Raw genomic sequence first — 24434 nt, 5'->3', positions numbered from 1 at the left:
ATACTAAAATTTAGGTGATAAAATAATTTCCATTAAGTGTCAGTGTTTCCAGTTTCCCAAATTGTATTTTTTTTAATTTTTTTTTTTTAACATTTATTTATTTTTGAGACAGAGAGAGACAGAGCATGAATGGGGGAGGGGCAGAGAGAGAGGGAGACACAGAATCCGAAGAAGGCTGCAGGCTCCAGGCTCTGAGCCATCAGCCCAGAGCCTGACGCGGGGCTCGAATCCACGGACCGAGATCGTGACCTGAGTTGAAGTCTGACGCTCAACCGACTGAGCCAACCAGGCGCCCCCAAATTGTATTTAAATACAAAATTCTTTAAAGTACCAGTAGGTGGAGCACATTTGTTGAAGAAAATCTAATCCTGGGTTTTGGAGGGTATATTTTGGGGTGGGAGGAGAAGGAAGAAAAAGTAAAGGGAAGTAAACAAGGAGGGAGAGAGAAGGAGAGAGGGAGAGGAGGAAGGTGAGAGAGGGAGAACAGGAAAGAAAAGGAGAGGGAGACAGGAGAGAAGATAGGAGAACTGTGAGATCTCTCCTTCATTCAACTACGGGACTATTGGAGAGATTATCTTAAACAAGTTGCATTACATATTTAATCACAGAGGGTTAGTTTAACTAGGATGCTTGTGTCTTGTCAAATGGCTCCACTATGTTTCATTTTTCTCTTTATTACAGATTCTAGAGTCGGCAATGTCTATAAACCCAGCAAGGTTGAATTCCTAGGGAGCTCCTGAGTTGTGGTTTGCTTGAAACCATGTGAAATGTGTGCATTTTTCTGAGAGTCCATAATGCTAATTTGATGTTCAAAAGGATACATGATCCTGAAAAGACTGAGGACAGTTCATCTAAATCAGGAAAGCACCTATACCACAGGGGAAGTGCATGATATTCAGTGAAGAAAGGTAAGAAAACATTTTTTTATCCCTTCAAAAGTTCTATTTTTGTGTGTGACTTAATGATTTGTCCACAATAAATTAGTACATTAATGCATATATTTAATTTATAAATAAGCAAGACTATTTTAGGGGTATAAAATTAGTGGCACATAATTAAAAATTTTCAAAATTCACTTATGCATATAAATGGTGTGCATTTTTACATTTTTAAGGACTAAACATGAAAGTGGAGAAATCAGCAGAATATATTGATAAATCAAAGAAAGAAAACAATAACAATGCATCTTGACTTCCGGTTGGAGTTACAGGGGAGAAAATGTAAATATGCTAATTTCTCATTGATTTTAGAGGGAACTAATGGATACTGTCCAAAGAAATGAAGGGGCACCTGAGTGGCTCGGTCAGTTAAGTGTCTGATTCTGGATTTCAGCTCAGGTCATGATCTCACAGTTCGTGAGTGCGAGCCCCCACATCGGGCTCTGCGCTGGCAGTGCAGATTCTCTCTCTCCTCTTTCTCTGCCTCTCCCCTGCTCACTCATTCTCTCTAAATAAATAAATAAATAAATAAATAAATAAATAAATAAATAAATAAAAATAAAGAAATGGAGAGCTAAGATGTTCAATAAAGATGTGATAATGGAGGTATTCACTAGAATAGAAATATAAATACCACAATTATTCACAAAACTCACAAACATGGAACGAAAAATATCCCTGTAGAATAAGGCATACAGTATGATTTCATTTGTATAAAATTCAAAAGATACGAAGCTAGACCACAGACTTTTTTTCTTATTATTGAAGTTTAGTTGACATACAGTGTTAGTTTCAAGTGTAAAACATAGCAATTCGATTGAACAATTCTATATGTTACTCATTGCCCACCACAGTAAATGTGGTCATCATCTGCCATCATATAACATTATTACAATACTACAGACTATATGCCCCAGGCTGTAATTTTCACATAGACTGTTTTTAAATGATAAAACTAATGAAAAACCAATGATAAACACAAATTCAGGTGAAGGATTGAGTCAGGGTTTATGCAGGGCTTCCAAGTTCTCAAGTGGCCATTTTAATATATCAGCATATCGATAGGAAATTTCTTAGCATCTTACTCATATTCTTAATGTTAATATATATTAAATATTTACTTGTAAATCTTTTAAGCTAGGAGCCGAGAAGCTTTTTTTCTCTGATATCAACATACACCTCTGTAGGTTTTCTTGTTGACATCTTTTTTTTTTTTTTTTAATTTTTTTTTTTCAACGTTTATTTATTTTTGGGACAGAGAGAGACAGAGTATGAACGGGGGAGGGGCAGAGAGAGAGGGAGACACAGAATCGGAAACAGGCTCCAGGCTCTGAGCCATCAGCCCAGAGCCCGACGCGGGGCTCGAACTCACAGACCAGACCGCGAGATCGTGACCTGGCTGAAGTCGGACGCTTAACCGACTGCGCCACCCAGGCGCCCCAGTTTTCTTGTTGACATCTTGATACGTGTTCTTTAAAAACCAAATTTTTTCCCTAATATTTAAATGAATGCCAATGCTTTGTAGAAAAATTTTGTAAAATAAGCAAAAATATCAAGAAGGGAATAGTCATCACATTTTATAGCACTCCTCAGAAAGTCATAACCACTCAATATTCTGGTGTATTTCTTTTTAGCTATCTCACGCACATTTGAATATAGTTAAATCATAATGTGTATATAATTTTGTATCCTGATTTTTCCCCTTGATGTCTTAAGTATTTCCTGCTGTTATTTTAGACTTTCAAGGGCAGGGGATAGGCTGAGATGAAAATGGGTTTCTTGAAAGTGAGCTATTTGCAGGGGGCTCAAAGCCATGGCTCACCCTCTTTCTCCCAGAGAATTTGGCTTCCAGCTGGGCAGAAGATTCAAGGGCTGTTTTATAGAAAACTATTTTCTAGTGCAGTTCTAAGGAAAAAAATAATACTTCACCACTGGGAGCATTGGTGTTTTCATCACAAAAGGATTAGCTCTATCCTTTGTGTCTCCCCCCCCCCTCGCCCCCCACCGCCAACCCTTTACTCCCAGAGCTTCCAATCCAGTTTTTAGTGCTCTTTAAAGGAAGGGATCATCAGATATTTGGAGGAAATCTCCAAATATGAGAAAGAGAGAGAGAAAAATAAGCAGAAACAATAGACAAACATACCTGTAGTGCAAATATCCTCAGATAGATAAGAGCTTAAATTTATTATTTAGAAATGTGGAGGCAAACAGAAAATACACATAAGAGATTTAAAAGTGGTTACTTCAGGGGGGCACCTGGGTGGTTCAGTCGGTTAAGCGTCCAACTTTGGCTTGGGTCATGATCTTGCAGTTCATGGGTTCAAGCCCCGTGTTGGGCTCTGTGCTGAGGGCTCAGAGCCTGGAGCATGCTTCAAATTCTGTGTCTCCCTTTCTCTCTGACCCTCCAGCACTCATGCTTTCTCTCTTTTCTTTCTTTTCTCTCTTCTCTCATGGTTTAAAAAAATTTTTTTAATAAAAAAAATAAAAATAAAAGTGGTTGCTTTTGGAGAGCAGGACCAGGGGTGGATAGAAATGGAATAGAAAAAGGCTGTTTTTCATTATAAGGCTTTATTTATATTCAATTTTTTAAACTGCAGACATTTGTTTATTAGATTAATACAAATATTAAACAGTAAAAGCCATGGATTTTTTTAACGTCTCAAACCATCATTTCTTTATGCATATTTTCCCATCATGTAGGTTTTTCTTATCAGAAAGAACTTTCCATTCTGATACATTAATTTTTTTGTCATTATCGGTGCTTTTGAAAGACCTCTTCCTGTTTTTAACCTCACTGTTAAGATTAATTAAATGCATGTTATGTTCTAACTATTTCTAACTTTAAGAGATCAGATATGGTTAGAAAAAAAAAAGAATTATTTAACAGGTTCTAATAATTCTTCAGGATTCATAGAACTTTCTTTCTGGCACTCAAGTATCTTTTCTATATATGCTAATATGCTTTAAGTAAAATTATTGTTCATAAAATTCAAACTGTATAGTCACAGATTTCATACACAATTCATACACATCAAGGTATGTGGGGAAGGTATTTCAGAGGTTGAGTGCTGGACAATGCCCCAGATACGTGACCTCTTTAAAGTTTAAGCTTGGGAGATTAGAAGTTACATTGAAATCAATGACCATCTAACAACTTGACCACAGTTTCTGGGTTATGTTTTCTTAATGCAGTAGCCTTCAGGCTCAACCACAAAGGCATGTCATGGGTTATAGAGGAACTTGAGCATATTTGTGTTTGTAAAGAAAGAAACCTAAAAAACCCCCGCATATTCAGTTTTTATAGCTTTACTTTATGTTTTCTTCAAACTATATTTTAATGACACTTGAAGGGCCTGCTACCAATGGTTGAAAAACCTCCACATGGTTTCCTTGGCAATCACTAGAATGGGGAAATGAAGGGAAAGTTACCCAATTAAAGAACAAAAACCCACAACTCCTCATGCTCCCCCTTGATTCCCACCAAATCAGAGGAAGCTGTATGGAGGAAATGAGCCAACCCAAGGTCTTAGAGAAAATATCTGGCTTCCTCCCTGGACTGTCACACAATGCATGTGCAGCCACCATAATGCCATTGCTTCATGGTCGGATTGGTATGAGATACAACACAAGTGAGCAAAGAGATGAGATTGAAGGACACTTTCTGTTTAGGAGAAATGAGTTATAAGCTGAAGAATGCTTCTTTCTGAAACCTTTGGGCGTTCCTGCAGTGCTGTTACAGGGTTGGGTTTGCATGCTGGCCAGGTTCTCATGTGGACAGGTGGGCTGGAGTCCTCACTCTTATCTTATTACCCTTTTGTGGTGGGACAGTCTCTCACAGTTGCTTGTTCTTCAGAATTTTTCAGTGCCTTGCTATAATCTTACATAAAGTCATGAATGCCTCAGACTCCTCCTGATGGCATAGCATGAAATTGTACCTGAATTATTATTAATTTAGAAAAATATTTTATAGTTAGAAGTATACACATTTGAAAAACAGATGTACAAAGACAATATAGCACAATGTTTCATTACTCATATATATGTCTTTTCCTTGAACCTTTTAATTTTCTCCCACCATAAAATATTTTTAATTCCATAAATCTCATAAAAATTTAGGCAGATAAACTCACACAAACTCATTTTCCCCTTCTTGTAAACTGTCCTTTATTTTTTTTTAATGTAGAGTTTTTGGTTCTTTAACCCATCTCTGTAGCTTGATGTTTTGTCCTCTGGATTAATTTCAATACTTTCTTTTTTGGGGAGCACCTGAGTGACTCAGTCCAATTCTTGATTTTGGCTCAGGTCATGATCTCCGGTTTGTGAGTTTGAGCTCTGCGTTGGCTCATGCTGCTGACAGTGCGGAGCCTGCTTGGGATTCTCTGTGTCCTTCTCTCTCTGCCCCTCCCCTGCTTGTGAGGGTGTGCACCCTCTCTCTCTCTCTCTCTCTCTCTCTGTCTCTCTCTGTCTCTCTCTCAAAAATAAATAAACTTAAAAAAACACTTTCTTTTCTATTACTAAAATATTTTTCCTTGCACACACACTAGGACTTCATTGAACATCTTTTTAAATTCTGGGAATTTATCAGCTATATCTCATCATTTCTTCTTCCATTTAGATAGTTCATATGTTCTTTCCTTATATGTAGAAATATAAATCTAGCCTTACATAATGACTTCAAATGATGAAATCTACTTATTTATTTATACTTCTAACTTATCCTAAAAAAGAATTAAGGTGATTTATAATAACACATAAGATATGATGGGATCAATTCAATTAAAAATAAGAAAGGTTAGCAAAGAGAAACTGATGTTGAGAAATTAAGAAGCCAAGAGTGTAGTCAGTATCTGTATGCTTGCCAAACAGAGCCACAGTTTGGCTTCTTGGTGCTGTATCCCTGGTTTTTGTTCACCAGCTGCAATTTTCTTTCCTGTAGCCTGAAGATTACAACTCACTTGCATTAGTCAGGGTTCTCCAGAGAAGTCAAACCAACAGGATGTATATATATTGTGGGACCCAAGAAATTTAACAAAAATCCCCTACCCCTGGACAAGCAGAGCAAGACTAACTCCATTTTGTGCTACACCCACCATCTCATGTATAACCCCCACATGACCTACTTATTGCTTAAGACACTCCCCCACCCTAGTCAAGCCGCTGAGCACACCCTTACTGGAAACCGGCTCATTTAGGAAGATGGAACCCCTAACCGCCAAAAAATGCAAACCCCGCCTTTTGCCCGCCAAACTTGCGCGCCAATTCTGACCAGAGTGATAGGCTAGTTCAAACAGTTACTATAGGGTAAATTGTAATTCAATTGGCCACCTGCGTGTGGACTGACATGAATGTGCAACTTTCTGTGTGTGTTACAATCTCATTGGCTACTGGCCCCCATAAAACTGCTACCCCTCTTAACCTAGGGGTCCAAGTCCCTGCTCCGCTGTGTCGGGTATACTTGGGCCCAAGCTCGCGCTTGTAAATAAACCCTTGTGCGTTTGCATCGGTATTGGCTCCTTGGTGGTCTCTCGGATTCGAAATCGGGGGCATTACATATATATATTAAAGAGATCTAGAAATATATAGATGTATATATGTATTAAAGAGATCTATTTAAAATTTTTTTTTTAATGTTTATTATTTGAGAAAGAGACAGAGAGCAAGCAGAGGAGGGGCAGAGAGAGGGAGACACGGAATCGGAAGCAGGCTCCAGGCTCTGAGCTGCCAGAACAGGGCCTGACCTGGGGCTCAAACCCACAGACCGCGAGATCATGACCTGAGCCAAAGTCAGCCACCTAACCAACTGAGCCACCTAGGTGCCCCTTAAAGAGACCTATTTTGAAGAATTGCATTATGCTATTATGGAGGCTGGCAAGTCCAAAACCTGCAGTTCACCTCTTAAGGCCCACAGACTGGAGACCTAAGAAAGAGTGGATGCCTCAGTTCAAGTCCAAATGAAGGCTAAGTACTGCAGAATTTCTTCTTGCTCAGGGGAAGTGGGTTGGGTGTTTTGTTCTATTCAAACGTTCAGAGTGATCAGGTTTTGGAGTGGTGGGTGTCTGGAGCCAACAGCCAAGAAAGAATTCTTGAGATATCTTTGGTGCAAAAAGGTGATTTTATTAAAGCACAGAGACAGGACCTGTGGGCGGAAAGAGCTGCACTGGGCTCTTTCTGGTTATATACTATGGAGTTGGAGGCAGTAAAGACAAAAGGGAGGCCTCCAGAAGGACTTTCATAAACTAAAGAGGACTGATAAGATGCCAGGGGGCTTGCTATTGTCAGGTTAAGGTTGTTTTCCCTCCTTTAATGTTTTCCCTCCATTAACATGGTGACACTAGGGGGGTTATACTCTGTATTTGCCTCAAGTATTTGTCAATGGGCTGCAAGTTATAAAGAAAGTTAATTTTACCTGTCATTTCCATCTTGCCTTTGTTCTCCACATCACTCTGGGGGGCGGGGAGGGTGATATTAGGGGTTCCAGGAAACTGAGTCTATAGGTTTCTAGAGATTAGGCTATTGATAAGATTGCCTTTTCCTTGTAATTTACTAAGACATTTGTAAACTGGTGAAGACTCCTGTCCTGCATGACTGTGATCTCTATCAGTTAACCATCTGTTTTCTTCCCTTTCCTTTGTTCTTGGGCATCCAGGAGTGCCTGAGGAATAGCATACACATCCCATCTGGGGGAGGGGGAGTTGTGCTAGCTTGTGCTTTGCCCTCAGCTTGCCTTATGGTCCCTCCTCAAGAGGACTGTAGGAGGCCCACCCACCTTATGGAGGGCAATCTGCTTTGCTCAAAGTTCACTGATTTAAATGTCAGTCTCACTGAAAACACCCTCACAGAAACATCCAGAATAATTTTTGGCCACCTATGTGGGCCCTGTGGCACAGCCAAGTAGACACATAAAATTAACCATCATACCACTAATGCCTGCTCCTTGCCTTTACCCTCCACCTGCCTTTGTTTTCCTCTGTACATGCCCCCTTTCCATTTTCCCTAATTCCTGAAGCTTCTCTCAATCCTTATTTTCTGACATTTTACACTAAAGAGACTCAATTCCAAGGGTGCCATCAGGCCACAAGTTCATATTTCCAGGATTGGGTAAAGCTCCTCACCTTTTTGGTGGCCAAGGACTGCTTATGAATAGGCTCCTGGGGTACCTTGGGCTTCCTGCCAACCTCTCCTCCAGTGTCCCTCCTCCCACCCCCCCCCACCCCCCAGGCTCTTGTAAAAATCCTTACATTGTTACAGGCCTGTGTTGAACCACCACTTCTGCCAAAGTGTTTCATAGTAGGAAGTAGCTTTACGAACCTAGGCTGTATTTTCTAGGTGCTAATGCAGCCAGTTCACAGGGTTGTGGCTTTAATAATTTACTTTAATCCCTAATGAGGATGAGGCAATGGGGCAGTTCTGGGAAGAGTTTCCCTGGACCCAGCAGTCCAGTGTGTCCCTGCTGCTGGAGCGGGATTCTGTTCCATCACTACACCTCTTGCTCCCCTGAATACAGACCCCAGAGCACAGTCAGGGGGTTGTGGGAATTAGTTGCTCTCTCTGGCAGGGTTCTGAAGCTTGTGAGGAAAAAATAACCCTTTAGCTTTCTTTCAGATCAAAAACGAAATCAAAGTAAGACCAATAAATGGCAACAACCACAAAATTACAAGCAGAGACTCTGTATTATCCCCCCCACTTTTCCTTTTTTAACCAGACACCAGGGGACCCTTAAATGCCATTTCTGAAACCTTTTATAAGATTCCCATACCATCCAGCCCCACATAGACCAGTCACCCCTTTGTGATCTAGGGAAAGTCACATAGACTGTCTTCTCAAGTTACCTACTCTGTAGACTAGAATGAGTAATATGCACCTCTCAACATTACTGTGACATAATGTGTGGGAAAGAGCTCAGTAACCTGGTTGTTGTCCAAACATTATTAGGTACCTAGAAAATCAGTTAAAACCACACCAAACACATTAAAACAAGTGATGAGATAGAAAAGTAGATGAATGAGTAGTTGACACTTGAAAGAGTAGATGAGATTCATCAGGAATCCCCTCCAGGTGGGAACTATAAATGCCCACACGTGTTTAGATTTTACAGAGAGAGGCTTTGGTAAATTGCTTTTCACTTTTTCTAGTCAATGTCAAAAATAATCGTTAGTTTTAAAAATAAGAAATTTGAGTCATCTGAAGGAGGAATTTAGCTGGAAAAGTGAAAAACAATTCAGTAATATATATTTACACATACATCAAAATATTAAACACACTTATATACAGTAAAACCTTGGATTGAGAGTAACTTGTTCTGCAAGCCAAGCAAACATTTCTAATAAATTTCAACTTGATAAATGAGCGGTGTCTTGCAATACGAGTAGTATGTGATGCCATACATCACATGAGCATAAGTGACCCAACAGTTCTCTCTTTCTCTCTGGGATTTGTGGATGATCGTCTTCCATGATCGGATGCTTGGTCTCAGTCTGTGGTGTTTGGCAGAAATCAGTGAATTTTCAGAACATTGGAAGGTGCCCACAACTGGCACTAGGGTATTTTTTGTCACTTCAAAGCACATATGGACGGCCCTTTGCTTTTCCATGTAAGGGTAAGCTTAGGATTGCTCTGCTTCATTCTAGGTCAGGCTGCCTGCAGATATAGACCCTTTCCTCTGCTGCCTTATTGCCAGTTACATTAAATACAGTATATGACAAGAGTTTATTAATACTGTACTGTAGTCAACATCTGTGCGACTGTATGCTTATATACTGGCCCCCATGCAGAAAAAGATTCCATTTAGCAGTGATTCTCTTAGTGATAGTGAAAGTCGCCCTACACAATAACCCTCCTCTCTCTTGTCTCCCACACACCAGCCAGGAAGGTTTTCAAACATAAGTGCAGGTTCATTTGTTTATTTTTCTTTCTATTTTGTATTTTCTTTATTATTTTGTATGATATTATAGTATTGCAATCATTTTTATATGAATATTTTTGTGTTGTGGAGCAAATCATCTGAGTTTCCGTTATTTCTTATGGGGAAATCAGCTTTGATATACAAGCGCTTTGGATTACAAGCGTGTTTTCCGAGCGAATGATGCTTGCAAACCAAGGTTTTACTGTATATGTATATATACACATATCTATACAAATATATACACACATACATACATATATTTATTTACTTATTGCAGAAGGAAATAACGTGTTAACCTTTGTGTGTCTTCTTTTATTTAGCACTGTTTCCCATCTGTTGTTTAACTTTCTAATTCTCTTTGTATTTTGTTTCTTTCCCTTATGGTCCAGTGTGCAGCACAGACTCCTAACAGCATTTGAAACTATGCCACATCAAAGGTGGGCAGAAGAATTGGTTTCCTGGCCCTGCAGGAGCCTCCCCACCCTGACAGCCAGCCCCAGTCCTCTCTCCATATTCATCTCACCCAGTGTTGACCCCAGGCATACTTAGTATCTGAAACTCATCAGATTCTTACACACTGCTCAGCAGTATCATTTATGTCTTTGTAAACTTAGATGTACATTTAAATGGTCTATTTCTGGGGCGCCTGGGTGGCTCAGTCAGTTAAGCATCCAACTTCGGCTCAGGTCATGACCTCACCGTTCGTGACTTCGAGCCCCACGTCGGGCTCTGTGCTGACAGTTCAGAGCCTGGAGTCTTCTTCACATTCTTCACCCTCTCTCTCTGCCCCTCCCCTGCTCATGCTCTGTCTCCCTGTCTCATAAATAAATAAATAAATAAATAAATAAATAAATAAATAAGTAAGTAAATAAACATTAATAATAATAAATGCCCTATTTCTCCTCACACTAGCTAACATTAATAGCTAACCTAATTGGCGATTTACCGTGTACCAGGCACGGTTCTAAAATTACATGAGGTTACTCAGTATTAAAATATTCCTATGAGGGGGCCCCTGGGTGGCTCAGTGAGTTAGGCATCTGATTTTGGCTCAGGTCATGATCTCACAGTTTGTGAGTTTGAGCCCTGCGTCGGACTCTGTGCTGACAGCTCGGAGCCTGGAGCCTGCTTCGGATTCTGTGTCTCCCTCTCTCTCTGCCCCTCCCCTGCTCATGAATAAACGTTAAAAAAAAGAAAAGAAATATTCCTATGAGACAGGTACTATTATCCCCATTACATGTGTGAGAAAAACTGAGGTGTGGGGGGGCGGGGTGGGGTTGTGGGGGGGGGTGGGAATATTTGCCCCACAGGAGGGAGTCCTGTGTAGAGCCACATCTGACTCTGAATCACTGAGGTGGGAAAGGGCCTCCGCCTCCGAGTGGAGTGGAGAGACTTTGCCTCACAGTTGGCCACGTTCAGCACTTAACCATGGTTTGCATTCAATAAGGGACCTGTAAATGTGCCTGTGAAAACAAATCCCATTGTTATGCAAAAAAATAAAGAAAAAAAGGCTAGGGAATTTACACTCTACTAAGCTATTCTTATGATTTTCTCCTTATCTTTTTTTTTTCTTCATTAAGTTAAAAATTTTAGGTTAAACTGACTTGTACTGAATCCAGAAACAAGGAATGTTACTGATATCGAGGCACTGATTTTTTTCGAAGTATCAACCTGTGATTTGGAGACAGAACTAGAAACATGGACAGAAACTCCCTATTACATAACAAACCACTTCCTGTGTCTGTTTATTCTTTTATCTGCAGTGTTTTAGCTAAACTCTTCTCCCTTTGTAGGGATAAATTGCAACTATCTCACTGCAATATCACAGTGTTGAAGAGCATGGATTTGGTAGCCAGATTTTGAGGTTAGGATCTTAGATAATTCTGTGTAAATAATACATGCTTCATTAGGGTGATAGAAAGGATCACGTATGTTAATATATGTAAAGCACCTAAAACAGTGCCAGGCATATAATTAAGTGTTTTGTATGTATTTGCTATTATCACTAAAACCCCCCAATCTTAGGAAATATATTTAATCACGTCTTAGGAAATATATTTAATCACGTCTTCTGCAATCAGCAGCTTCAGCTCAGTTCAACCTGAAGGGTAACAGATGTAAAGCCTCTATTCTCAGTGGTAACATCAGAGCTTAGCTATGAAAGGAACCGATGGGGTGCTGCTCACCCTTGTCTAGAAGATACCTAACAGGTGGCGGGAGCGATTCTGCTTGAACATTTCCAGTCATGGGGAGCTTTCTATCTCAGGAAATGTCCTTCCATGATAGACACTTCAATTATGAATAAGTTTATACTGAACAGAAATTTACCCTTCTGTAAATTGTGCTCACTGGTTCAGTGTTGGATCAGCAAAGCAGTAGTTTTCAGATTTCTTGAGCGGGAGTGCTTACTTTTAAAATATTTGATTCAGGAGTGCCTGGGTGGCTCAGCTGGTTAAGCATCTGACTCTTGATCCCTGCTCAGGTCATCATCTCATGGTTTGTGAGTTTAAGCCCTCATTGGGCTCTGCACTGGCAGTGCGGAGCCTGCTTGGAATTGTCTCCCTGCCCGCCCCCCACCCCCTTGTGCATGCACTCTCTCTCTCTCAAAATAAATAAATAAAACTTTAAAATGTTAGATTCAAAATGTTTTTAAATTACATTTTTGAATTATTTGTTAAAACTGAAATTCCAAAATAAGTTATGTAATATCCTTGGGAAGATCGCTTGGCTTCTCCTATTCTCAGCATTTTAAACTTTAAAATGGGCGCAATTAGTAAATGAATAATCAGCATTCAACAAATATCAGCTGCATCTGATAATATAATTATTATCATTGTGTTTTTGGCATTTTTATACAAGCTCTTGGGAAGATTCCTTAAAAATCTATAACTCTATCTTGCTCATGCTTGCTGCCCACAGTTCTCAGCTGTCCTCTCCCTCAACCCAGCGGAGCACTTCTTGACCTTGTAACACAAGCTTGACCTCGTAATAAACTTAGCATGGGCTTTCTGTGTCCACATCCCCATCATCATAATCCACCAAGAGTGATCACTTTTGCAGTGGTAGTCCCTGAGGATCTTCTAGGACACAGGTTCACATGCCCTGCTTTCCTAGCAGCAGATGATGAGGGAATCCACGGGCACTGAGTTTCACTAACATTAAGGTGTGGAGAGGCTTTCCATGGTTGAATGACCCTGTGTAACTGCTACCCACTGCAAGCCTTGACATTCCTGCACGTTCTCAGCTGCCAGACCTTCCATTGGACTCTGTGGCCTCAGAATTGGGAGAAATCGGCCACAGCAGATTTTTCCTTTGGGATAATTCCTGTCTCAAGTAATCCAGTTTTGCAGAGTCTGGAGACCTGGAGATCAGGGAGACTTCATAGCGCTCAACCCTCAATTCAGAAAACCCTGTTGTGTTTTTTCCTGCATATCCCTCAGCTCCTCTGAGCAAGGGCTAGAGTAAGGAGGAAGTCTGTCATCTGACCTTGGCTAAAATGATATCTCCCTTTGTTTATCTGTCCTGTAAATATCTGTGAAGCATATTGTTAAACTAACTTTAAAAATTATGAATGTATTATATGTGCATAGTAACATTTTTTCAAACATTACCAGTGCATAAAAAAAGTTACCTATCTTTAACCACTAACCACTAATAAAACTCCTTAGAAATTGTTGCAGAAATTGTGTACCCTTATGCATATAATTATGCAACTGTGCATATATGCCTATATTTCTAAGAATAGTCAGAGATTCGTATTATAAACACATAAATGTGTGCTTCAAATTTGGGCATTTTCCCCATAGCAGCGCATGTAGGCTGCTCCCGCTTCCTTCTTTTCAAAGGTTCTATGACATTTCATTAAGTTAGGAAATTTATTTAACCTGCACCTTATTAGTGGCTGTTGGGATCAGCCTCAAAAGATGGCCTCCAGTGACTTTCATCCACTGGTATTCATGCCCTTGGTATATTCTCATCCCTCACTGGATTGGGTTAACATGTGTAACAAGAAGGTATTATGGATATGGTGATGTATTACTTCCAGGAGTAGGTTATAAAATGCATTGGGACTTCTGCCTTGTTCTCTCATGGGTCACTCAGTCTGGTAGAAGCCAGTTACCGTGTCATGGGGACACTCCAGCAATCCGACGACTTAGGTCTGGGGGGTGAGGAACTGAGGCTTCCTTCAACTTGTCAGCCATATGAGTGAGTCACACTGGAACTGGCTCTTCCAGCCCCAGTCAATGACCTTCAGACGCCTCCGCCCACACCTTGACTACAATCTCCTGAAAAATACTCACCCAGCTAAGCGGCTTTCCAACTCCCAAGACACAGAAATTGTATAAGATAATAATGTTTAACATGACTTCAAGCTTTTCAGTCTTGGGGGCATTTCTTATGTAGTAATAAGTAACTACTACACACACAGAACCGTAACAGTCATCCACGTCTGCTCATTTTTATGAGACTGTGAGAGCCTATAAAACAAATTCCTAGATGTAAAATTACTGAGTTGGAAAGAGTGTGAATTGTAAATTTTACTTAATAATGTTAAATTTAATTTAACAATGTCCCACAGTGAATGAATGGGCTACATCACTTCTACCCTCAACATTACAGCCTACACTAGATTTTTGCCATTTTATAGATTAAAAAAATATATATATGTTTTTCATTTTGGATTTCGCATTATGCATGAGGTTGAGCATGTTTCTCATGTACTTATTAGCCATTTATATTTATGTTTCTGTTAACTGTCAATCGCTGTCTGTCATCTTCATATTAAATTGCTCAGCTTTTCCCCATCAATTTGTTAGAGCTCTCTGCATAAGAAAATGAGCCCTTTTTTATATGTGTGTTTATTTTTCCCTCTTTTGACATTTAAATTTTAACATGACTTATAGAATTCTTTCAGAGTAGGTTTTTGCTTTTTGTCAGTGTATCTTTTAAAAAATATTTTGGATTGTATAAAAAACTTTCTCTACCACCTCTAAGGTTGTAAAAAGAGAAATCTTCATGTTATCTTCTGCTTCGTATCTTGTATGATTTTTTTCTACTAGCAGTGGTGACTGGAAAATTGGGTCTCAAAACACAAAAACAACAGCAGCCCTGATCTGTAGTATTTGCCAATTACTGAAGTGTAAACATTCCCATCCTGCTCAATTATCAGCTATCAATGTGAACTGAACACAGAGTTAGTTAGGAAAAGATGTGTGCAATGGGCTCCTGCCAGCTGGTATATGCCAGGTCTAGCACATCACTGCACCAGAAATGTATTTTGACATAAGGGAGGAGAGAGATCCAGGTTCTTTTTTTGTTGTTTTCCATATGGCTTTTTCCCCCAAGAAATGGTAAAGGCATCTTTTTTATACTGAAGTGCTCAACTTTATCATATTCATATCTCATATGTATATATTTATGTACCCTGTTCTCTTTCATTGGTTGACTATTTCAACACACCGTTTAATCACTAGAGCTTTATAATATCTTCTAATATCTGGTAAGGCTAGTCCTCTTTAATGGTCTTTTCTTTCAGAGTTTACCCTGGCTCTGCTCATACATTGCTCTTGCAGATAAGAGATTTGTTTAAAAAAGTTTATAGCTTCACATAAATGCACACCACTAAGTATACCATGATAATGCTTACATGATTGTTGTCCTGGCAAGACCCAGGAATGCCTTTCGGTGAATGTTTTCCTCGTACATCAGTACTCAGATAGAAGCAATTGAGCACATAACTTGGTCATATTTTGATATTCTTATACAGATGGTGTTAATGCTAACTGTGCATTTTAGATATGTGTCAGACTTTTGTATTTACACTAAAGAATGCAAGAAATTAGTGTCCTTTAAAAGTTCTGATTCAGCTTAATGGAAATAGTCCGAGACTGCAAGTTGAGTTCTTTGAAAGAATCACTTGCAGGGGTGCCTGGGTGGCTCAGTTGGTTAAGCATAGACTTCAGCTCAGGTCATGATCTGACGGTTCGTGAGTTCAAGCCTTGCATTGGGCTCTCTGCTGTCAGACCTGAGCCTGGAGTCTGTTTTGGATTCTGCGTCGCCTGCTCTCTTGGCCCCTCCCTTGCTCATGCTCTGTCTCTCTCTCTCACTCTCTCAAAAATAAATAAACAGTAAAAAATTTTTAAAAAAGAACCATTTGCAGATATTTATTATTATGAATTGGATTTTTTCAATGCCATACAATAAATAAAAATTTAAAAAGAATAGATCGGATGCTGCCAGCAGAAGTTGATACTGAGGTACATGTAACAATATAACTTTTATTAAAATAGTTAAACTTTCATTCTAACAAACTCTTAACAATCACATTTTTAGTTAATATTCTATGTATATAAATGTAAGATATTGTTTCAACGTAGGTTTTCATGGCTAAAAAGTTTGAATGAGGCGAGTCTCAGTAAGATGTGGGCAGGGGTGAGGTAGAGAGAGTATCTACCTCACTTATAAGGTTGCTAGAGTTTGTTAATCTTTAGATCTTCAATTTCCCGACCCACATCACCCTGTATACCTTAGGTACTAAATGCCCTCGTTTTTATGTTTTTTGTTCCTTTGTGTTGTTTTATGCTCATCTATGCCTATGAAAAACTGATTTTAAAAAGAAATAAGATCAATGGTTTCCAGGAGTTACGGTGGAAAGAGGGATGAATAGGCAGAACACAAACTATTTTTAGGGCAGTGAGACTATTCTGTGTGATAATGTAGTTGGGGACACACGCCATCATGCATTCATCCAAACCCATAAAATATGCAACACCAAGAGTGATTCCTGATGTGAACTATGGATTTGGAGTGATAATGAAGTGTTACTGTACATCCATCAATTCTAATGAATGTTCTGCTTTAGCAGGGGATATTAATGATGGGGGAGGCTGTGCATGTGTAGGGGCAAGGGGCATATGGGAAATCTCTGTACCTTCCCTTCAATTTTGCTGTGAATTCAAGACTGCTCTAAGAAGTAACGTTTATTTAAGAAAACCTGATCTCAAGGGCACCTGGGTGGCTCAGTCGGTTAAGCAGCTGGCTTCAGCTCAGGTCATGGTCTCACGGCTCATGAGTTTGAGCCCTGCAATGAGCTCTGTGCTGATGGCTCAGAGCCTGGAGCCTGCTTCTGATTCTGTGTCTCCCTCTTTCTCTGACCCTCTTCTGCTCATGCTCTGTCTCTCTCTCAAAAATTAATAAACATTAAAATGTTTACCCTTGGTCTCACCCTGGTCAGACCCTTGGTCTCACGGAAGTGCAAATGGCTGATGAAAGATTAAAGTGCCCCTTCTCATAAGGACCTTTATGTTTTAACAGGAATTGAAGCTGGAAAGCTGATGGACTAAAGCTTCAATTTTGGCTGCAGGTGGATGTGGGAATTTACAGACATCACAGCCTTCCCATGAATCAGAAGGAGAGGAGGGGAGCAGAGATGAAAGGCAAGAGGCTAGACTGAAAGAGCAGAAGAATTGAGGGCACAAAATTTGTGTTCTGGTCGGGGCTCTAACCATTTCCTGGATGAACGACTTGAGACTCATTTTTCTCACCTGAGTAACAAGCTTACTAACAAGAGCATCTTTTCAGTGCTTTAATGAAGATAAATTGAGATAATATAAGAGAATGTGCTTCATTAGTTGAAGTAATACAAAAATGTTGATTAGTCACATAGAACGCAGTTGTGGTTTTGAAACATCGAGACTGCAGAATGGCGATGGGATGAGTCTGCCTGGATGTCGGAGTTTTACTCGCCTTCTCCTTCAACTCGGTGTCTCAACTTCCTCATCTCTAAAACTGGGATAACAATATTTACTTCTCCAGGTTGTGTTAAGAATTAAAATTGATATTCTTGTAAAGTATTCAGAAAAGTGTCTGTCCCAGGGGTGCCTGGGTGGTGAAGTCCTGTTAAACATCCGACTCTTTGTCTCAGCTCCCTAACGATCTCACGGTTGGTGAGTTCGAGCCCCACCTCTGATGGTGCAGAGCCTGCTTGGGATTCTGTTGCTCCTTCTTTCTGACCTCTCCAGTTGTGCTCTCTCTCTCTCTCTCTCTCTCTCTCTCTCAAAATAAATAAATAAACTTAAAAAAAAAAAAGTGTCTGTCTCTCCCACTCCAGTTAAGTGCTCAACCAGGTTGTTCTTGCTGTTTCCTTTCCAGATCCACAGGGAAACACATTAGTGTCTGTCCCTGCAGCTCAGCTCAATCAAAAGTCCAGCCCCACTGCCCCAGGAGAGAAGGAACTTTGACCTTGCCATGACTTCTCTTAGGACACTTATCACTTCCTACCTTCCTCTGCTCACTGTGCCCATGCTTGTTCCTCAACACTCTGGGTGGGCGGGTGGCCTTTGCCCCCACTATTCTATTAAAATTGCACCTGTTTTAGAGGAAGTAGACTCTAACGGGTCCTTTGGACAGTTAAGAGTGAAGTGATGCATTTAGAAAGGGAACTTTAAAAAGATAGAACTTTAAAAACACGGTGATCAAATCTATTTTGACTTGCAATATGCAGGTAAGAAAACTGGAATAATATTCATTATTTGTAACTGCTGATACATATCTGAAAAAGATGTTTATTCTTCTTTTCTTCATTTGTATTTTCAGTTGCCACCTGTCTTCTTAGATAGAAATAACTTCCTTTCTATAAAGCTGCTGGGTTTCTCTGGGAGTGGGGAGATTTTGAACATCGCGTGTGATTGCTTTCCTCATTTTAGTAAAGAGATCAGTCACCAAGTCACCCTTCACTCTTCAGTGATGGCTGCCACCTCTCATTTTCACAAGAAATGATAAAATAAATGAGTCAGCCCTAGGGTCCTTCAAGAATGGCACGCAATGCTCAGGCTAACCTCAACCTTAGCTGGAGCCAAAGAGGTTTTAAAAAAAAAAAAAGCCTTCAGAAACATCTGGTTTCCTTCTTTTTTCTCTATTTGTCTCTTATCTGCCTGTCTGGATTTGATTTAACTTTTTATATGCACCAAGATATGGTTTTTAGTTTGAATAAAAGAGCTGTAATATAGTAAGTAGCCTGTGATCATCCCCTGTAAGGTAAGATTCTGCATTATGTGTTTAAAAGGGAAGGTGTTTTGAATAGTAGAAAAGGGTGGATGTGTTTATTCTTCTGTCAGTCACCCCAGAGTCAACAAGTACAATATTAGAAAAATCTTTTTGCTTAAGCTGCATTGTTGGCTTTCCTTTCTTCCTGAGATAAATTTGGTTTCAAGAACGTTTTCATAACCAGTGCCATGTTTTCCCCTCTGTTGTTTTTCTAACTACGTTTTTAAAAACTCACACCAAAGTTTAAGTACTTGGAATATCATGTGCAATAAAATAATTTTTAAATAATAGGAGAAAAACAAAATGTGTGGCTGAGAAATTCTAAATGAAACCTAAATCTAAACTCCTTTTAACCAACTTTGCAAATAATCACTTGTTTATAAAGGAGGAGGTTAATTTATGTGGTGAAAGGGGGAAGAAGGATTTTGGCTTTTTTGAACTTTTATTATTGTTCCTGGGTGTATATCCTCTAGAGACAAAGGAAACCAATAGCATTTTAAAATGGTTTAGTCACTAATCATCGTATTCCTTGAGCATTCTTTCTTGTTGGCAAGCATTCAGTGTATTATCATCGGATTGCGTGGTATCAGACTGGTATCTTTAGACCCAGGACTTTGGGCAGCAGGACAGTGAATAAAGTTGGTGGAAAAGGAAACTTTTGATATGAGAGAAACTGATTTAGCCCTTTATACAGGATAGAAAAGTCAACTATTTGACCAAAGCATCCATCTTTCAAAAAAATAGAATTTTAATCAGATGAACAGATAGGACTTCAGTTGGAATGTTTATTTTTGTCTATTTATACATATTCTTTATAATCCCTCAGATCAAAGGGTTTGGATTAGGTAGTATTATTCTTATATGTTTGAGTAAATCAATATCTATAATAGAAATGCTGCAAGATTATAGGAAAGGCCAAATTGGGCCAGATCTATGATCTAGCCACGCTGATCCCCCCTGTTTCAGACTGATCCAGCGGTAGTATGTGAAGTTACCTGGTAGTTGTCCTTCTGGCAACTTCGAAAGTTTAGGAAGAGCCTATATGCAGTGCCAAATGTTTGGCTTGGTAATGATTAACATTTGTTGAACAAATGAATGGACCATAAAGTAAATCCTCATGTAATTATCTACATTTCCTTGAAGCTAATCTTGGTTTATATTTATTACCTATTTATTGTATATAACAAGCTTTTTAAGTGTCTTGCATTACCTTAAAAATTACCTGTCTTCAGCATCAGGAAAGCTTCCTCATCCCCCCACTCCAACGTTGGTATTTCAGGATTTCATCTGATGGATCTTAAAGCATAAGACAGAGAAGGAATGCTATATCCCCCTAAACTGATGTTCTCCTTGCTTTAATTAAACTCTGGTTTTATTCTGAAGTGGAAGAATTCTGGCTTGGGTTGTAAATGACAAACCGGTAAGAAAACAAATTGTTTACTGGAGTCTTTATAGCATGGCTCACCTGAAGAATAAATGTTAATTAGTTAGGATTACTCCTTACCCCCAGAGATGTTACAAGATTAACAGGAAAAGATAAGAAAGAGAAGCATAATTTATGAGCCATGTCAAAAGAAGGTTAATTGTAGGGGAGTAAGCAATTATTATGTAGTAATGACTCATTGCAATAGGCTGTAACAAGGCTTTTGTAGTAGGTACTAATACCATTTTGAAAAGCCTGAAGGGACTAAAAGAGGAAGGATGCAGAAGCTAATTCCTTTGGTTAACAGAGAATTTGTTGACAGAGTCACTATCATATTTCAGTTTCCAGGAACTAGAAACGGTTGATTAGTCACATCTCTTGTGAGTATGGGAGTGAAAAGTGGAAACCCTTTGCCATATATTTGCTACCCCAGGTTCGACACTGCAGAGAATTTGGCTTATGCTCTGGGAGGGGGGTTGAAATGCAATTAAAATAGATCCAACACACAGGAAGATTCTCGGACTGAACTAGCTCTATGCTAAGACTGTGCAAGTGGGATCCCAATGGCCTTCTGAAACAAATGCTGGGTATTTAAGAGAAGGCTCAAGGGGCACTTCCCCCTGTTATCAATCATTGGTTAATTGTATTCAGATTGAGTGTATCCAAAGGAAAAAAAACAGTCTCTCTTTTACTTAATTACAAAGAATAACAAGTAGCAAACTTTTAGAACTTTTTTTTTTTTTTTTTTTGACGAGTTTTTAATCTCAGGTAGAAGAGCTTATTCTGGGAGTAAGGAATCATTTCAGATTCGCCTACTTATATCTATCCCACACCAAAAATTCTGCATTGCTTTGGCACAAAAATTTTCTACCTCTGGCTTTTTCCTCAGTAAGGATACATTTTTACCAGATTGGGGACATTAAGAGAATTATTTCAGGAAGTACTTCAACTGGCAAGGATTGAAATGTTTTCAACATGCCTATATTGGCTTCCAACGTATTTATTCCCTTGGCTCCCTCTCTTCACTGTTGCTTCAGGCTGGCAGCCTCCGGGCTGAACCACTCTTCCTTCCGGGTTCGCAATTCCTCCCCGACCGCTTCCTTTGGAACACAGATACAAGCTCTGTTGTCACCAATCTGGGCTACCTGCGCTGTCCTTGTTATCGTCTTTATTAAGCCCCCTTGAATTATTGTAATTTTGGCAAGCCATCTCTTGCCTCCTGGGAGCCTGATACATCACCTGATCTCATGCAAGACTATAAGAGGTACCTTCAGTGTGAAGTAAGAGTTTTGTTTCATCTGGAGAGTGAGAGAGAAAGACAGAGATGGAAAGAGTCTATATTCCACTCATTGTAGCAGGGCTTTGCGCTCAAATCTGGGGGAACGTGAAGTGCGGAAAGTGAGCCAGAAAGAGGGAGAGATACCAAGGTCTCTGCTTGCCCGGTGGGACCCACTGCCTGGGAATGGCTTGGTCTCTTGCACTTGCAAGTTTTAGCTCTCTATTTCCCTGCAGGATCATTTCATGTTGTAACACTTCCCTTCGGAATCTACCACAAAATCCTTCTACTCTCCTTTGGTAATGTCTCCATCTTTTTAGTGACGCTGCTTCTTTTTTTCTTTTAAAAATTAATCTAAAGCGTGAGATCGCTAATCACGAATAATAACAAACACGATAATAATGAAAACATTTGAAATTTTGCCAGGATTACCAAGACGTGGTAATTGCAGCATCCATACCTTCCTCTTTTTTTTTTTTTTTAAAGTTTATTTATTTTGAGACAGACAGAGAGAGAGATAGCATGAGTGGGGAGGGGCAGAGAGAGTGGGAGAGAGAATCCCAAGCAGGCTCCGCACTGTCAATGTGGAGAAGCCTGATTTGGGGCTCTAGCTCATGAACCGTGAGATCATGACCCAAGCTGAAATCAAGAGTTGAACGCTGAACGGACTGAGTCACCTGGGCACCCCATACCCCACTCTTTTGTGAATAAGGAATCAAAATTATAGGATTTTCAAGGTGCAAGGGTCATAGGAAGCCATGCAGTACAATTTCCTCCCTTCATAGATAGGAAACTGAGGTCTCTGAAACCAGATGGTGAAGTCCTCATGCAAAAGCTCCATAGCTACTGTTTGTTGCAAGTGTCAGATCCCATGAAATTTACAGCCTTATTTTCTTTGGTCTAATCTTTCTGTCCAGAGACCTTGGACTTGACATGTGCCCCTACTCTGATTACAGGCCTGAGGAGTAAAGTCCTCTGTAGGATGTTTTGCAAGAAGAATGAAGAGAAGAGAATAGAGGAAAAGGGAAAATGTTTTTAACTCCTGTGAGAATTTTCTGAGGTGTGCTTTGAGGAATGTGCTTTACCAGGAATCTTACAACAATGCAGCCACCAAAAATTTCTGCCATTTTTTTTTTTTTATAGGGAAGACATTTTCAGCAGATAGCCAGGGGTCAGTCAGGTCATGCTGAGGCAGGTAGCCCGTGAAAGCAACTCACTTCTTCCCTCTGCTTTGCTTTAGCCTTGCCCAGTGAATGAGGGCACCAGGGTGGCTCAGAGGCTGGCAAGTTCAGGGCCGAGCCAGCTCAACCTTCTACCTGTTAGTTACTGGGAATGGAGTCACGCTGGTAAAGGCTGCAGCTTTGCTATCATTCCTTGGATCCCAGGATTGATACATTATAATTAAAATTTAGAGGCACCCCTTATCTTATTGTGTGCTACTTTATTGCACGTCACAGATACTGCTTTTTTTTTTTTTTTTTTTTTTTTACAAACTGAAGGTTTGTGACAACTCTGTGATGGACAAGTCTATCAGCGCCATTTTTTTTTTAAATTTTAAAATTTTTAATGTTTATTTTTGGAGAGACAGAGACAGAGCACAAGCAAGGGAGGGGCAGAGAGAGAGGGAGACACAGAATCTGAAGCAGGCTCCAGGCTCTGAGCTGTCAGCACAGAGCCCGATGCAGGGCTTGAACTCAAGAATCTTGAGAACATGACCTGAGCTGAAGTCAGATGCTTAACCGACTGAGCCTCCCAGGCGCCCCTCAGTGCCATTTTTTGCAAACAGCATTTGTTCACTTCATGTCTCTGTGTTACATCTTGGTTGTTCTGGCAATATTTCAAATTTTTTCATTATTATTGTATTTGTTATGGTTTGTGATTAGCGATTATGACTTGTTGAAAGCTTAGATGATGGTTTGCTTTTTTTTTTTTAGCAATGGAGTATTTTCGAATTTATAGTATTATATTATTTTTTAGACATAGTGCTTTGTGTACTTAATAAACTATAGTATAGTGTAAATGTAACTTTTATATGCACTGGGAAACCAAAAATATACTTGGCTCTATTGCAATACATGCTTTATTTCAGTGGTCTGGAACCAAACCTGTAGTATGTCTGAGGCATGCCTGTATTCGTATGTAACATGGCTGGTTTCTAACACCAATATTTTCTTTTTAAATGTGGCAACCTCAGAAGAATATACCTGTGACCCCTTCAGTAAAAGAGATACTCTCTTAACCATTTGAAATAAAAGTTGAGGGATGCCAGGGTGGCTCAGTTGGTTAAGCATCCGACTTCGGCTCAGGTCAAGATCTCGTGGTTGTTGGGTTCATGCCCCGACTCAGGCTATGTGCTGACAGCTCGGAGCCTGGAGCCTGCTTCAGATTCTGTGGCTCCCTCTCTCTCTGCCCCACCAACCCAGATCATTCTCTCTCTCTCTCAAAAATAAATAAACTTAAAAAAAGTTGAGAGTACTAAAATGGCATTCTTGCCAGTTTAATTTTACCTCCCTTGTATCTTCATGATGTGGTGTGGGCTTCTTCTATGTGGAATTTCTACCAACTTCAGAGGGGAGGTCCTGAGCTTTGATGAGCTGTTGACAGCAGGCAGGAAAAATTATAGGACAGCCATGTTTAGTCATTAGCATGTTGGGAGAGACATACTTTCATACAGTGTATTAGTTTCTTGGGGTTGCTGTAACTGTACTACAAACTGGGTGTCCTTTCGCAGTGCTGGGGGCCAGAATTCTGAAAGCTGAGTGTCAGCTGGGCCATGCTCCCCCTAAAGTCTCTAGGGAAGGATCTGCTCTCTGTCCCAGTTTCTGGTAGCTTCCATCATTCCTTGGCTTG

At 39.9% G+C, this 24434-nt stretch overlaps 1 long non-coding RNA gene across 1 annotated transcript in view; it reads left to right on the top strand.

Moving 5' to 3' along the window:
- Positions 1 to 472: 472 nt before the first annotated feature.
- LOC123610774 overlaps positions 473 to 24434 on the top strand; it is a 31707-nt gene continuing 7745 nt past the window's right edge. Inside the window, exons 1-2 of the long non-coding RNA XR_006718291.1 lie at positions 473 to 908; positions 17155 to 17786. This is a non-coding gene — a long non-coding RNA (uncharacterized LOC123610774). The remainder of the gene's footprint in view (positions 909 to 17154; positions 17787 to 24434) is intronic.

The sequence above is a fragment of the Leopardus geoffroyi genome, chromosome C2, assembly GCF_018350155.1.
Source record: "Leopardus geoffroyi isolate Oge1 chromosome C2, O.geoffroyi_Oge1_pat1.0, whole genome shotgun sequence".
Lineage (NCBI taxonomy): Eukaryota > Metazoa > Chordata > Mammalia > Carnivora > Felidae > Leopardus > Leopardus geoffroyi.
This window is presented reverse-complemented; position numbering and strand designations above follow the sequence as displayed.